This window comes from Scleropages formosus, chromosome 7, assembly GCF_900964775.1.
Source record: "Scleropages formosus chromosome 7, fSclFor1.1, whole genome shotgun sequence".
NCBI lineage: Eukaryota > Metazoa > Chordata > Actinopteri > Osteoglossiformes > Osteoglossidae > Scleropages > Scleropages formosus.
In genome coordinates this window covers 3318850-3332090 of record NC_041812.1, presented here as the reverse complement: position 1 = coordinate 3332090, position 13241 = coordinate 3318850, and the positions used below count along the sequence as shown (strand labels likewise).

Here is a 13241-nt window from a genome sequence, read left to right as displayed (position 1 = left end):
GATTTTCGTCGACAATGTAGGCTGTGCAGCAGGGAGTCCCAATCTTCATCGCTTCTAAGTAATTGTAGATATAATTTTTGCTCTTGAATCTTATCTTTCTTTTGCTGAAATATTTATTCCGTTATAAAATTTACAATAACATTGGATTTTATTACATCCTTAATAATGCAGTTTACCTCACACTTACTCTTCCCATGTGAAATGTTGTATATCCCCGCGTGAGCCAATGTGAAGTGTGAGTTGAAGTAATAACAGCCGACAAAGGATGTTTCCAGGACAGTAATTCAATAGACTTCTAAAGGGGATTTCGGTTTCAAGCTGTGCGAGGGCTTCATCTACTCCAGAGAATCCGGCAAGACCAACCTAGAGCGTTCTCAGGAAATAACAAGTATCCAAAGTGCTTTGTTGAGGAAACTACAGAGCATGTGGAAGGCTGCATAGCCTCAAAAGAACAGTACAAATAACAACAAAAACAACAACAATAACAATAATAATAGCATTATTGTTATTACTATTATTCATTATAATAGTGTGTCGTCACTGGATAAAATACCGACATTAAGCTTAGACTTAGATTGACATATTTTAAGACACCAGATGGGTGCCGTGCCATTTTTGTTAATAATGATAATAATAATAATAATAATAATAATAATAATAATAATAATAATAATAATAATACACACACACATTTTCTGAACCGCTTGTCCCAGATGGGGTCGCGGGGAAATAATAGTAATAATAATAATAATAATAATAATAATAATAATGTCTAGGTGGAACATGAGAACATTATTAATTATTTCATGAAGAAACTTGACAGTATAATCAGCAGATAGACATAAGCTTATAAGTGGAAGGTTTCCAGTTCAGGTTTTCGAAGTCAAGCACGGTGGGATCCTGCTGCTGTACCCGTGAGAAAATGTCTGAAATGCCATTTTCCAGTAAGATCCAAGTCAGAGAAATGGGTTAGAAACTGCTAAACTATGTAAATCTTTGAAAAAAAACATCTAATGCAGTAATGACTGTAATTATATTTATTGTTTAAACCATGGGTTCGTCCTGAATGATTTCAGCTTGATGAGATCTATAGTCCCAGAACATTGTACTGCACTAAAGGACTTGTTTCTATTTAAAAAAAGTGGGTAGATTTTTCTCCTTTTTTCCTTTTAGTGTAACTGCAGCTGGTAGAACAGTAGTTAGAACCCCAAGGTTGCAGCTTTGAATTACACATATTTAGCACTTTCCTCCAAAGCAACATCCAATGAACTCTATGTAGTGTTATCAGCCCACACACCTTATTCACCGCAGTGACTTACACTGCTAGATACACTACTTACACTGGGTCACTCATCCATACATCAGTGGAACACACACTCTCTCTCTGTCACTCGGACATTATTGGTGAACCTGAGCAGCATGTCTTTGGAGTGTGTGAGGAAACCAGAGCACCCAGAGGAAACCCATTCAGACGCAGGGAGAACATGCAGACTCCACACAGACTGAGCAGGAACTAAACCCATGTCCTTTCACACCACCCACACGCTGGGAGACAGCAGCGCTACTTGTTGTGCCACCATAACATTTCAAAGCATTTCCACACTATTTATTCCAAAGAAATTTACAGTGTTAATCTACCTACAATTATTTAACCCATTTGTACAGCTGAGAAATATTTTACTGGAGCAGTTTAGGGTAAGTACCTTGCTCAAGGGTATCACAGCCAGAATTGGGAATCAAACCTTGCAACCTTCAAGTCCACAGGCAGTACCTGCTCTCCTGGCTGTAGTGCCCTCAAACTTACCCTATATTGGTACAAACCCTAAATTTCTCCCGTAAAGTTACCCAGGAGGTGTAAATGGATAAATAATTGTAAGTAGCTTAACATTTCAACTCGCTTTGGAGAAAAGTGTCACATAAATGTAACTGCGGGGGGGGGGGGGGGGGGGGGGGGAATCAAACGTGGAGGAGGGACTGAATTTCGACCCTTGCCGATGTCCAGATTGCGCAATGCGTCCAGGTTGTACAGATTGCGCTGTGTTTCAGTGAGATGGAGATCCTGACAGCAGGGCACCGCGCTCTTGCTCCCCTTCCCCCCCCCGAATGTGCTCTGACCGTCCACGCAGGGAAGTTCCGTCATGGAAGTGGTTTCATCAGCCAGTCCCCTCGGACTCCGAAGTGCTTGATTCAGGCTGGGGATGTTTGGAAGTATCTTTACTCCAGTGCGTAGGCTCCTAAATTCCCCTCTAATGTAAACAAGGCCCCCAGAGAGGAGCGGCCGCCGCAGCTGACAGGTGCTATGAAATAGTAATAGGCTGAAAAACAATGCAAGTCTCCTGGCACAGTGGTGCAGCAAACAAGATGTTGTTTTTAAATATTCATCCCTGCCGTTCTGGCCCAAATGAGCAGCACAGCGTTGAAATTCAGCGCCTTTCGTTTCTCTCGGAGTTTTGACCTTTTTTTATTTACCGGGCTTCTTTCATACAGCACAAAGCAGCGATTTCCCCCTGGAAAAAAAAAAAAAAAAAAAAAAATCTGTCCTTCCTCTGAGCTCCAAATGGCCGCACACGTTTCCTCACCAGTAAACGCATTTATAAGCAAGAAACACAACGTTTAAACAAAGAATTGCAAAATCCACAATCTAACTGGGAACATTTGTGTGTAATTTACTGTCGGGAATGTAAGTCCTCCCTTCTGTTATTCTAACTTTTAACTCTTCCCTGTAAGAAATATTAATTGACTGGTTTTCCTAAATCCTCTTTCATAGCTCCTACTGAGGGGGGTGTGGTGGCGCAGTGGGCTTGGCTGGGTCCTGCTCTTGGGTGGGCCTGGGGTTCGAGTCCCGCTTGGGGTGCCTTGCAATGGACTGACATCCTGTCCTGGGTGTGTCCCCTTCCCCCTCAGCCTTGCACCTTGTGCTGCTGGGTTAGGCTCCAACTCACCCTGACCCTGCTTGGGACAAGCAGTGTGTGTGTGTGTGTGTGTGTATGTGTGTGTTTTTCTCACCAATTCCCAAACAAAAGTCCAGCCATGATGTTCTAACAGTTATTTGAAACCTCATCATTTGAGTCCTCTGTGTTATAACCACGTTGACACGTTCTGTGTTAATATGCATTTATTAAACAGATTCTTCTTGTCAAAAGCTCAAATATTACTAATATTGCACTCTTGGGGGGGGGGGGGGGGGGGGAATTTACTGCAACTTTCCAAGCAAACACTGCACACGGTCCCATTTTTTTCTGAATATCTGCACTCAGATGACCTCATTTGCCTCAATGAATGCGTTGCTTGTCGGTGAATGCGGGTGAGCTGTGCATGAAATCTGTGTTTCCCACTTCTCTTAGAGACAACACTTTAGTGGAGTTTAAAACAGTCTTTTACATTAAAACCAGGCAAATAAGCAACGATATCAATGAAATGATGTATCACTGAAATTACGGTTGACCCTTGAACAACACGGGTTTGAACTACGCAGGTCCACTTATATGTGGATTTTTTTCAATAACTATATTGGAAAATTTTTTTGAGATTTGCAGACGAACCGCGTAGCCTAGAAATATTGAAAAAATTAATAAAAAGTTAGGTACGCGTACAATATATGTAGATACGAGTCAATTTTATCATTTACTACCATAAAATATACACGTAATACGTATAACATCTACAGTGTTTTGTATCATATAAGACAATATTGATGTAGGTGCTTACAGACAGACGATTCAACTTGTAAACACGACATAAACTTACGGTATCGATAAATACAGTACTGCCAATGTATTTTCTCTTCCTTATGATTTTCTTCATAACATTTTCTTTTCTCTTGCTTACTTTATTGTAAGAATACAGTATATAATACATTTAACATACAAAATATGTGTTAATCGACTGTTTATCAGTAAGGCTTCCGGTCAACAGTAGGCTAATAGTAGTTAACTTTTTGGGCAGTTAAAAGGTATATGTGGATTTTCGACTGCGCGGGGGGTCAGTGAGCCTAACCCCCGCGTTGTTCAAGGCTCAACTGTACTTGGTTCTAGAACAAATTTTTTTCCTTGTATGCTGATGCTGAGTGTGATGCTGAGGATGACAGTGACGTGAATTTGAGGACCTTGTTATGTTATGCTAAGGAACGCGGTTAGAAAAGATTCTAGTTATGCTGTATAGAAGACTCCCTCTGTGAACCTGACATTGTCAGAATCATTCAAACCTAATTTTTAAAATGTATTAGCCAAAAAATAACTCAGAATAAAATCTTGCTCAAGACAAGTAAATATATTACGTATATTAAAACTTTTCACCAGGGGGCTGTTGATGCCATAGTGGTTAGAGCTGCTGCCTTTGGATCCATTGGTTGCTTGTTTCAGTCTCACTGTAATGTAACGTAAATGTTTATATATATGTCGAAAAAAATTACTAGGAAGGTGAACAGGAATCGTTGATATTCGGATAAAGTTTTATGCAGCTACTCGTGTGATGAACATTGGTTGATATGGTGGAAAGAAACAAACTAACTGCATTTAAAAATCACACATCTGCATGTAAGTCTCCAACTGCTTGTCCCAAGCAGGGCTGCAGCCACCTGGAGCCCACCTGGCAGCATGGGGCGAGGGGACACACCCTGGATGGACTGCCAGTCCATTGCAGGGCACCCCAAGCAGGACTCAAACCCCAGACCCGCTACACTGCAGGAATTGGCCAAACCCCTCTGGCTAAGTTGCTCTTCCTGCTAATGTAACGAACACATTGTATTTCCTATGAGATGTACGTCGCTTTGGAGAGAAACATCTGCTAAATAAATAAATGTAAATGTATGTAAACGTAAATTGCTCTCGTAAAATTACCCACTTGTATCAATGGGTGAATAATTCTCGATGCCTTAACATTGTATCTTGCTTTGGAGAGAAGCATCATCTTGATGAATAACATCCCTTAACTCAGCTGCACTGATATCACATCTTCAAAGTGTGTTGCATCAATTTATGGAATCCCCTCAGAGGGACGGTAGAACCTCCGTTCGTGCCTCTGGTAGCCTGGCATATTTGTGGCCCTTCACTTTGTATGTGTGTGTCCTAAGGGCAATAACGGGAATCCTGCCCGTACTGAAACAGAACTTTCTAGATGGCAAACCGTGGGGGGTGTTTTTATTGCAATAGTGCAGGGCTGTAGAACCGGTTGAGCTGGTAAACTTGGAATTCTTGACATGTTCTTTTCACTGACTCAAAAATCCCAAATGTGTTTTCTCAGAAGTTCAGTTCTACATTTACATTTACATGTATTCATTTACCAGACACTTTTCTCCGAAGCGACGAACATCTCGAAGAAAATACAATTTGTTCATTACATTAGGAGAAAGAGGCACTTAGATGCAGACGTGCGATTCTAAAGTACAGTTTGTTTCTTTCCGCCATTCGAACCAATATCCATCACACAAGTAGCTGCATAAAACTTTATCCGCGTTTAAATTGCTTTAATTTTAGGCGTGGCAAAAGACAGCTGTATTGCAGCGGTTATTGAAATGTTTAGTCCTGAAGGATCCATTTGGCTAATGGCAGCAACTGTGGTCTGACAATTTTACTGCGGTGTGAATATAAACAGAGAGTGGGTGTGCATGCCAGCACGCACATTTAAGGAAAGCGTGTGTAAAAAAATGGTATTAACAATTACTCTGAGAAAGTAAACATGGGAGTTGAATTCGAGCAAAAGATCTCACTTAGATGGTTGCTGAGGACTTCTGTGGTTGTTCACATTCCATCTGAAAGCAGAACACATTTGCATACATTCTGGCTCACCCTGAAAGCAATAGCATAAAATATTGTTTCGTGATTGTCTGATAAACAGGAACATTTCGTAATAGTCTCAAATGATTGACGATTGTTGGATCAGGATGTATACAGCAGGAACATTTGTATATTTTCTCCGAGGCTGTGAAGATTATTATATTTACTGTTATTCCTAACATAAATAAATGGAAAAAATTTCTACCTCGGTGACTGAGAATCAGCTGGCATATTCTTTTAAATGCTCAAAATGGATTGTTATTCGCTCTTCCTTTAAGGTATTTTCTCAGTTTGGGTTTCTTTATATAGCCATTTACTGACGGTACTTCACGGAGCCTTATGGATGTTGTTCTCCAGAAAACATTTCTGCTGTTCATTTCGGCGTACAATAACATCTAAAATGCTTTTATTCTAAAACATATTTGCTCTCAAGTTCTTCCTGTTGGTCTTATGGTTGAACGACCTCATGAAAAGCTCCTATTTTGGGGCCCTTGCTATGAAATGTATACAAACCCCTGCAGATGTTTTACTGCACGGTGGCTTGTTGCCACGTGGTCGTCGAACATTCAGTGGACAGACCAGAGTGACCATGGTCATTTTCAGACTCTTAAACTGAGTCCAGAATTTGTTCCGTGCCGCATAGTCTACTAAGCCAACTAATTTTAGAATAAGCAAATAGTTTCAAATAGCACGGATTTTAAGTACTGCGGCATGGTGGTACAGTCGGTGTCGGTACCTCACAGCTCTTGCACTGTGGTTCTGGGCATCAGCTTGAATTCTTCTCGTGTGTGTGCGGAGTTTGCATGTTGTTTGCATGGGTTTCCTGTCACAGACACGTGTTTCGGGTGAACTTGTGACGTTAAATTGCCCTTTTTGTGGCTCCCAGTCTTCCTTAACTGGTGTTCCCCAGGGCTCATTACCTGGGCCCCTTACTCTTTTCCATCTACCCCACTTTCCTTGGGTCTGATATGTCACTGATATGGTGAGATATCCTGCTCTTCTTCTCTTCTCCCAGCTGCTCCCTGACTATCCCAGCTTACCTTTCAGACATCTGTGATTGTATGACCGATCACCATCTAGGGCTCAGCCTCTTCAAGACTGACATCCTTCACCTCGTAGCAGGTTCATCCACCTGTGGGGAAATTTCAAACTGGGCAACTTGCTCATTTCATCAGCTTCATCGCTTACGAGTCTGAGGGTAACGGTTGACTCAAGATTGCGTTTCACAACACATCGAAGCCATAACTCGGTCCTGCAGAGATGTCCTGCAGGATCCACCCTTATCTCAAAACACAGTGTATGCAGCTTCTGGTCCAGGCTATGGTGAAATCCTGCCTTGACTACTTTTCTCTGATCCTCTCATTTCCTCTGATCTTCCAGCCTCAGTCATCAAACCTGTCCAGTTGATCCAGAATGCTACTGCGTGAGTTGTGTTTGACCTGCTAAGACATTCCCATCTGTTTCCCTTCCTCATCTCTGTCCACTGGCTTCCTGTAGCTACCTGTATCAAGTTCAAGATCATCAATGGATCTGCTCCCCAATACTGCTTGACCTGATCACTCCTTACACTCCAACCAGACTGCCATGCTCTTCCATCACTTGGTGGTTCAACCCGCTAGAGGTTCAGAATCAAAAGGTTGTCTGTTCTGGATCCAGTGTGGTGGAATGAGCTCCCTTTCTCACTCAGAAATGCTGAATCCTTTTCATCACTGAAGAAGAGTCTCAAAACACATGACTGCTGGATTCACTTTACTCCTGATCTCTGATGTCCTCCATAAACTTTCAGTATCTTAGCTGTAATAATAAAATACTCCCCATCTATTCAATATACAGCCATTTGTGTGATGTATGTTGGCAAAAAAGTGGTATTGAACTAAGTGGCTGTACTTCAGGAATCATGTGTCTGCAAATCTGTCTCTCCATCTGTTGGTGAAATATACTTTTGCGTACTTTTAGTTGTGTGTAGCTTTCAAGAAAGGTGTCTGCCAAACGAGTACATGGAATGGAGGAACCACTTGCTGACATTTAGGCACAAATCAGGAAGAAACGTTGGACATCAGGCTCCTTATGTACAGAAACCTTATTAGCCCCTTTGAGGATGAGCTGTGAGGATTGAAGGTTACCGGTATTTTGTATCGTTTTTATAAACGAAGGACCAATCACACACACCACTGCATTGCAGATGCCTCTGTAACTGCCACGTGATTCAAAAACGCACTGAGAGGAGCTGCGAACCTCTTTGGCTAAGTAAGATAACTGTGTCATACCTCTGGATAGTGTATGTGCTTATGCAGCTTGCATGTTTCCAGCAAAGGTCCGATACCCTTTCTGCATTGCAATGGTGCTGATGTGACAAAGCTGCATACCAAGCAAAGTTGAGGTTATTTTTCATTTCATTTTTAAGCAAACCTGTTGAAATGGACACTTCCTGCTGCAGTCTTTAAAGCTCTCTGTACATTTTCATTCTGCTGGCTTTTCAGATTCCACGCGTTACTTTGCGCACGTCCTGCTTCTAAGGGAAAAACAAGATGTGTAAAGGTTCAGGCAGATTTATTCTGGGTGAAAACAAATTATTTATTCATGACTTTCCTAATTGCAGTGTCCAGGACTACACAGACTGGGTCTAAGTACAGTTTAATCTTTCAAATTTCCCTGTAAGCAAAAAAAGGGTAAAACACTATGGGATTTCATAGAAATATGGAAAAAGGGAGTTACTGCCATCATCTTATGCTTCAGTTTCTTCAACCCAAATGGAGTCATTTTATATTTAAGATTATATAATAGCTTAAACCAATGTTCCATTCTGTGTATGTGTTTTTATGGCTCTATGTGTTTTTTAGGGTGGGGTGGTGGCACAGCGAGTAGCGCCGCTGTCTCACAGTGTCTGGGTGGTGTGAGAGGACACTCAGTCTATGTGGAATTTGAGTGCCCTCCCTATGTCTGCTTGGGTTTCCTCTGGGTGCTCTGGTTTCCTCCCACACTCCGAAGACATGCAGTTCATGGTTCCCCCATAGTGTGTGAGTGACAGAGAGAGAGTGTGTTCCACTGATGTATGGATGAGTGAGCCATTGTGAGTAGTGTATCTAGCAGTGTAAGTCACCGCGGTCAATAAGGTGTGTGGGCTGATAACACTACGCAGAGTTCATTGGAAGTCCCTTTGAAGAAAAGCATCTGCTAAATTAATAAATGTTAACACAATGGCTGAATTTTAAACGAAACAGCCGAACTCACAGATGTTTGAATAGTGTCCTAGGCACTGCTTCGCACCACTCACTCGGAGATCACGCAGGTCTTCACGCTACATGTAGTTCCAGAAAGTGTCACCATTTGTGATTGTTGGTGGGGGGTATAGAGATGTAATACTCACAAACAGTGCTGTTTGGCATCCGGAGGCAAGAACATGGTAAGAGAGCCTTCCCATCGATGTGCTCACTTATTTTCTTACTGGTCTGAGTTTCAAGCTGAGCAGGACTGTAATGCACCATGTGCTGAATACTGCTGTCAGCAGGGCCTTTTGAAACCTCTCAGCGGGACATTACTTGGCCCATAGGGCTGGAGACATGCAGTCAAATAGATTTTGAGTGTAGCAGCTGTTCTCTGACTATTTCAGCTGCATTTACCCATCAGAGGGTCAACGGGGTACACCATTATCTGTTTTTAAAAACTACAAGTGGAATGAATTAACCGTAGTGCATGTGGTGACACCTCTCTGCATGTCTGTGCTGCGTAAATGTAGGGTTTGATGTATGTGCATGAGTTCCTGCGCCCTCTGATGTCATCGATCGGTGTTTCTGCAGTGCGTGAAGTCACACCTTTCTTTTAGATCACCTGTGGTCCAGCATTCATTTGCAAGAGATAGATTGTCTTGCAGGATTTCCCCTATCGTATTCCAGCCATGGGAAAACCATCATGTATGAAGGCAACCGCCATGCAAGAAAAAAAAAATCAGGGTTTGGAAAAAATACTGACAGATTTCTGTTTCCTGTTCAACAGTGAAAAGTTCATTATGCATTAATAAAGAGCATTGATGAGGGATACAAATGATGGGAGTGGTGTTAGATTAAGCATCTATAAGGGATGTGTTTAAGATCAGTATTTCTAGTACATTATTGCAGCAAAAAAGGCATAAGCCATACGAACTGCCAGAACAAACACACCTACAATCGAACATACAGGGGAAAAGTCATGCCTGGAAGTGCTGTCCGTAATGTGAACAGTTTGCTTTGGTTCTGAGAAGTTCATGGTTGCACAATCCAGAAACTGAAGAAGTGTACTACCCCAAATTAAAGCAGCGTGGCAAGTAAGGACATGACGTCATCGCATAGTGGCTTGTTTGAGTCCAATAAGCAACTCTTGAGTGACAACGAGTAGGGTTGACCCCCTGTTGGGGTTTTCAAGGTAGAGGAGGTCACAGCAGTGGTTTTCCACCTCTTTGAACTATGGGACAAAACCCATGCAAACATGGGAGCACATGCAAACTCTAAGAGAGGTTCGAACCTATGCTAGAACACACAACCCATGAGCTGTAAGGCACCTGCATTAACCACGCCACACCGTGTTCCTCTGAGTGGTTTATTCTGCTTTACATGGGTGGCATGGTGGCACAGTGAGTAGTGCTGCTGTTATAGCACTGTTGTCTCACAGTGCCTGGGTGGTGCGAGAGGATGTGGGTTTGATCCCTATTCAGTCTGTGTGGAGTTTGCATGTTCTGTCTGTGTGGGTTTCCTCTGGGTGCTCTGGTTTCCGTCCACAGTCCAAAGACATGCTGCTCAGGTTCACCCATAATGTGCGAGTGACAGAGAGAGAGTGTGTGTTCCACTGATGTACGGATGAGTGACCCAGTGTAAGTAGTGTATCTAGCAGTGTAAGTCACCGTGGTGAATAAGGTGTGTGGGCTGATAACACTACATAGAGTTCATTGGGAGTCACTTTGGGGAAAAGTGTCTGCTAAATTAACAAATGTAATTGCAACTGCAAAATTGGTCAGTTTTACCCTTACATGCTTCCTACCGCAAAACCAACCCCTTCGTCTGTATTTTCAGCCAAACACCTGAATTCTTCATCACTGCACACAATGTCATCCCAATGCCAGCCATGCAACTGAACGCCAAGATTCAGACAATGCTTGGACTGTTGGCTACAGAAACATAAAATTTTTTAAAAATTGTTTTATTGTTCCAAATTACATTCTACTTTAGGGGGGCGCGGTGGCGCAGTGGGTTGGACCGGGTCCTGCTCTCCGGTGGGTCTGGGGTTCAAGTCCCGCTTGGGGTGCCTTGCGACAGACTGGCGTCCTGTCCTGGGTGTGTCCCCCACCCCTCCAGCCTTACACCCTGTGTTGCCAGGTTAGGCTCTGGCTCCCCGTGACCCCAAATGGGACAAGCGGTTCAGAAAATGTGTGTGTGTACATTCTACTTTATTTAGCTAACACTTTTCGCTAAAGCAACTTACAGTGTTAAGCTACTTACAGTTATTTACCAATTTATACAGCTGGGTAATTTTCCTGGAGCAATTTAGGGTAGGTGTCTTGCTCAAGGGTACTATGGCTGGAAAAAGGATTCAAACCTGCAGTCTTTGGGTCCAAAGGCAACAGCTTTAATCACCACATTACCAGCTACCCCTGATTCATGATCTGGTTTACAAACAAACTGAAGAAGAACCAATAAGGAGCCCAGGGCTGGGACAGCGATGCTGCAATGAAGAGAGGTCGACTAAAAGTAATACGTTGCCCAGAATCACTCTGTAAAACTAGCAGATTTTTCCAAGGGATGTCTCACTTGGCAGGCTCTCTACCGATTGGGGAGGATAATCAATTTTGCAATTTCAGTGCCTCGTCCCTGTGCAGATCTATTTTAAGGAGTCAGCTTTGTATAGTGAGATCCACAGTAAAAGACACTGTTTAATTTCCAGCAGAGTGCTGGCAGGGTGCCAGATGATGGAGGCAACAGGAGTCCGTGTGAGATCCGGTCCAGGCCAGTCCGTTTCAGCGCAGGAGAAAGAGCGCAGAGGCCAGAGGATATAGTATAATTTCCGGTCCAGTCCAGGACACCAGAGAGGCCAGAGGTCAAAGGATATAGCATCAAATCCAGTTCACCCCTGTCCAGTTCACGACCCCAGAAAGAACTTTGAGACCACAGTATAAAAAATCAAAACCCATCCAGTCCATTTCAATACGTGAGAGAACCCAGAGGTCATAGGACACAGTATCAAATCCAGTCCAGCCCAGTAAAGCTCAGGACACCGTAAAGAACTCTGAGAGCTCAGTGTCAAAGTCCAGTCCACCACACTTGTTGGTTTGAATGGAAAGACTCCCACACATCGATGCCCAGGCTTGTGGAGGTCTTACTGTTCCCCCCAAGCAGGTCACAATGCATTAGGTGTTGACTTGCTGTATTACCATGGTAAAAAGATACAAAGATGATTAACTGTATGCAAGCAATGTAAGAAATGAAACGGACATTAAGGGGTTATGCCGAGTTTTGAAAACATTTCCCGTCTATTCAGTGATTATTTTAGGAGAACTTTGTCTGCAAATTGTAACATTTACTGTCATTTACACCGTTTCCTGTTGTGCTGAAGTTCTGATTAGGATTCTTCCACTATATCGATTGATGCCGCGGAGTGATCGTAGGTGTTCCTCACCTGCTGTCTATGTGGTGGAGCTTGGTGACGCATGGTGGTCTTTATGCTTCTTGCCCAGTCTCATGCTGGGGTTCGAGATGTCGATGAGCCATTGTCATGTGCCACATAATTTGTCCTTAATGAGAAGACAACAGGGGTGCGGTGGCACAGTGGATTTGGCCTATGCCTGCTCCCTGGTGGGTCTGGGGTTTGAGTCCTCCTTGGGGTGCCTTGCGACAGACTGGTGTGCCATCCTGGGTGTGTCTCCTCCAGCCTTGCGCCCTGTCTTTCCGGGCTAGGCTCCGGCTCGCCGTGACCCCGCTTGGGACAAGTGGTTTCAGTCTGTGTGTGTGTAAAGTGTATAAAAGACAACTACAGCAAAGGTTGGGGCATCTCATGCTCATCTTCACTAGGACATTCCCAGGAAGGCTCAGAAATGATTTCCCTTCCTTCCTGAAGCTCCCCCCACCATGGTACCTTGGCAATATGTGCTTACTGAACCCTGTTTCTGTATTTGCCCATTTAAATGGATGCAACTAATCAGCATCCCACAAGACGCAGCCTGAAAACTGCTTGAAAAAAAATGAGAAATTTCCTGCCAGTGGAAGGCCTTCATCCCGCCGATAATGATTTCCATTTGCTTAAGAGAACCACAGCTTCTGGGGGCATTTGTGTTAACAAGGTACTCCGGGAGGATTTATGAATGCAAATTAATTTGGCCTGAGCACTCATTGAAGTTCTTTCTGAAGTTTTCTCTTGCTGCTTTTCAGCAGAACAATTTTCACAGCAAAAAAATATATTGAAGGGAATTCGACATCACAGTTCTGCGTGAATAATCCATTGATC

At 43.1% G+C, this 13241-nt stretch overlaps 1 protein-coding gene across 4 annotated transcripts in view; it reads left to right on the top strand.

Annotated features, from left to right (window-relative positions):
- Positions 1-13241, top strand: part of vipr1a (vasoactive intestinal peptide receptor 1a) — a 67794-nt gene that overhangs the window by 30405 nt on the left and 24148 nt on the right. The gene's annotated exons all lie outside the window — the stretch shown is intronic.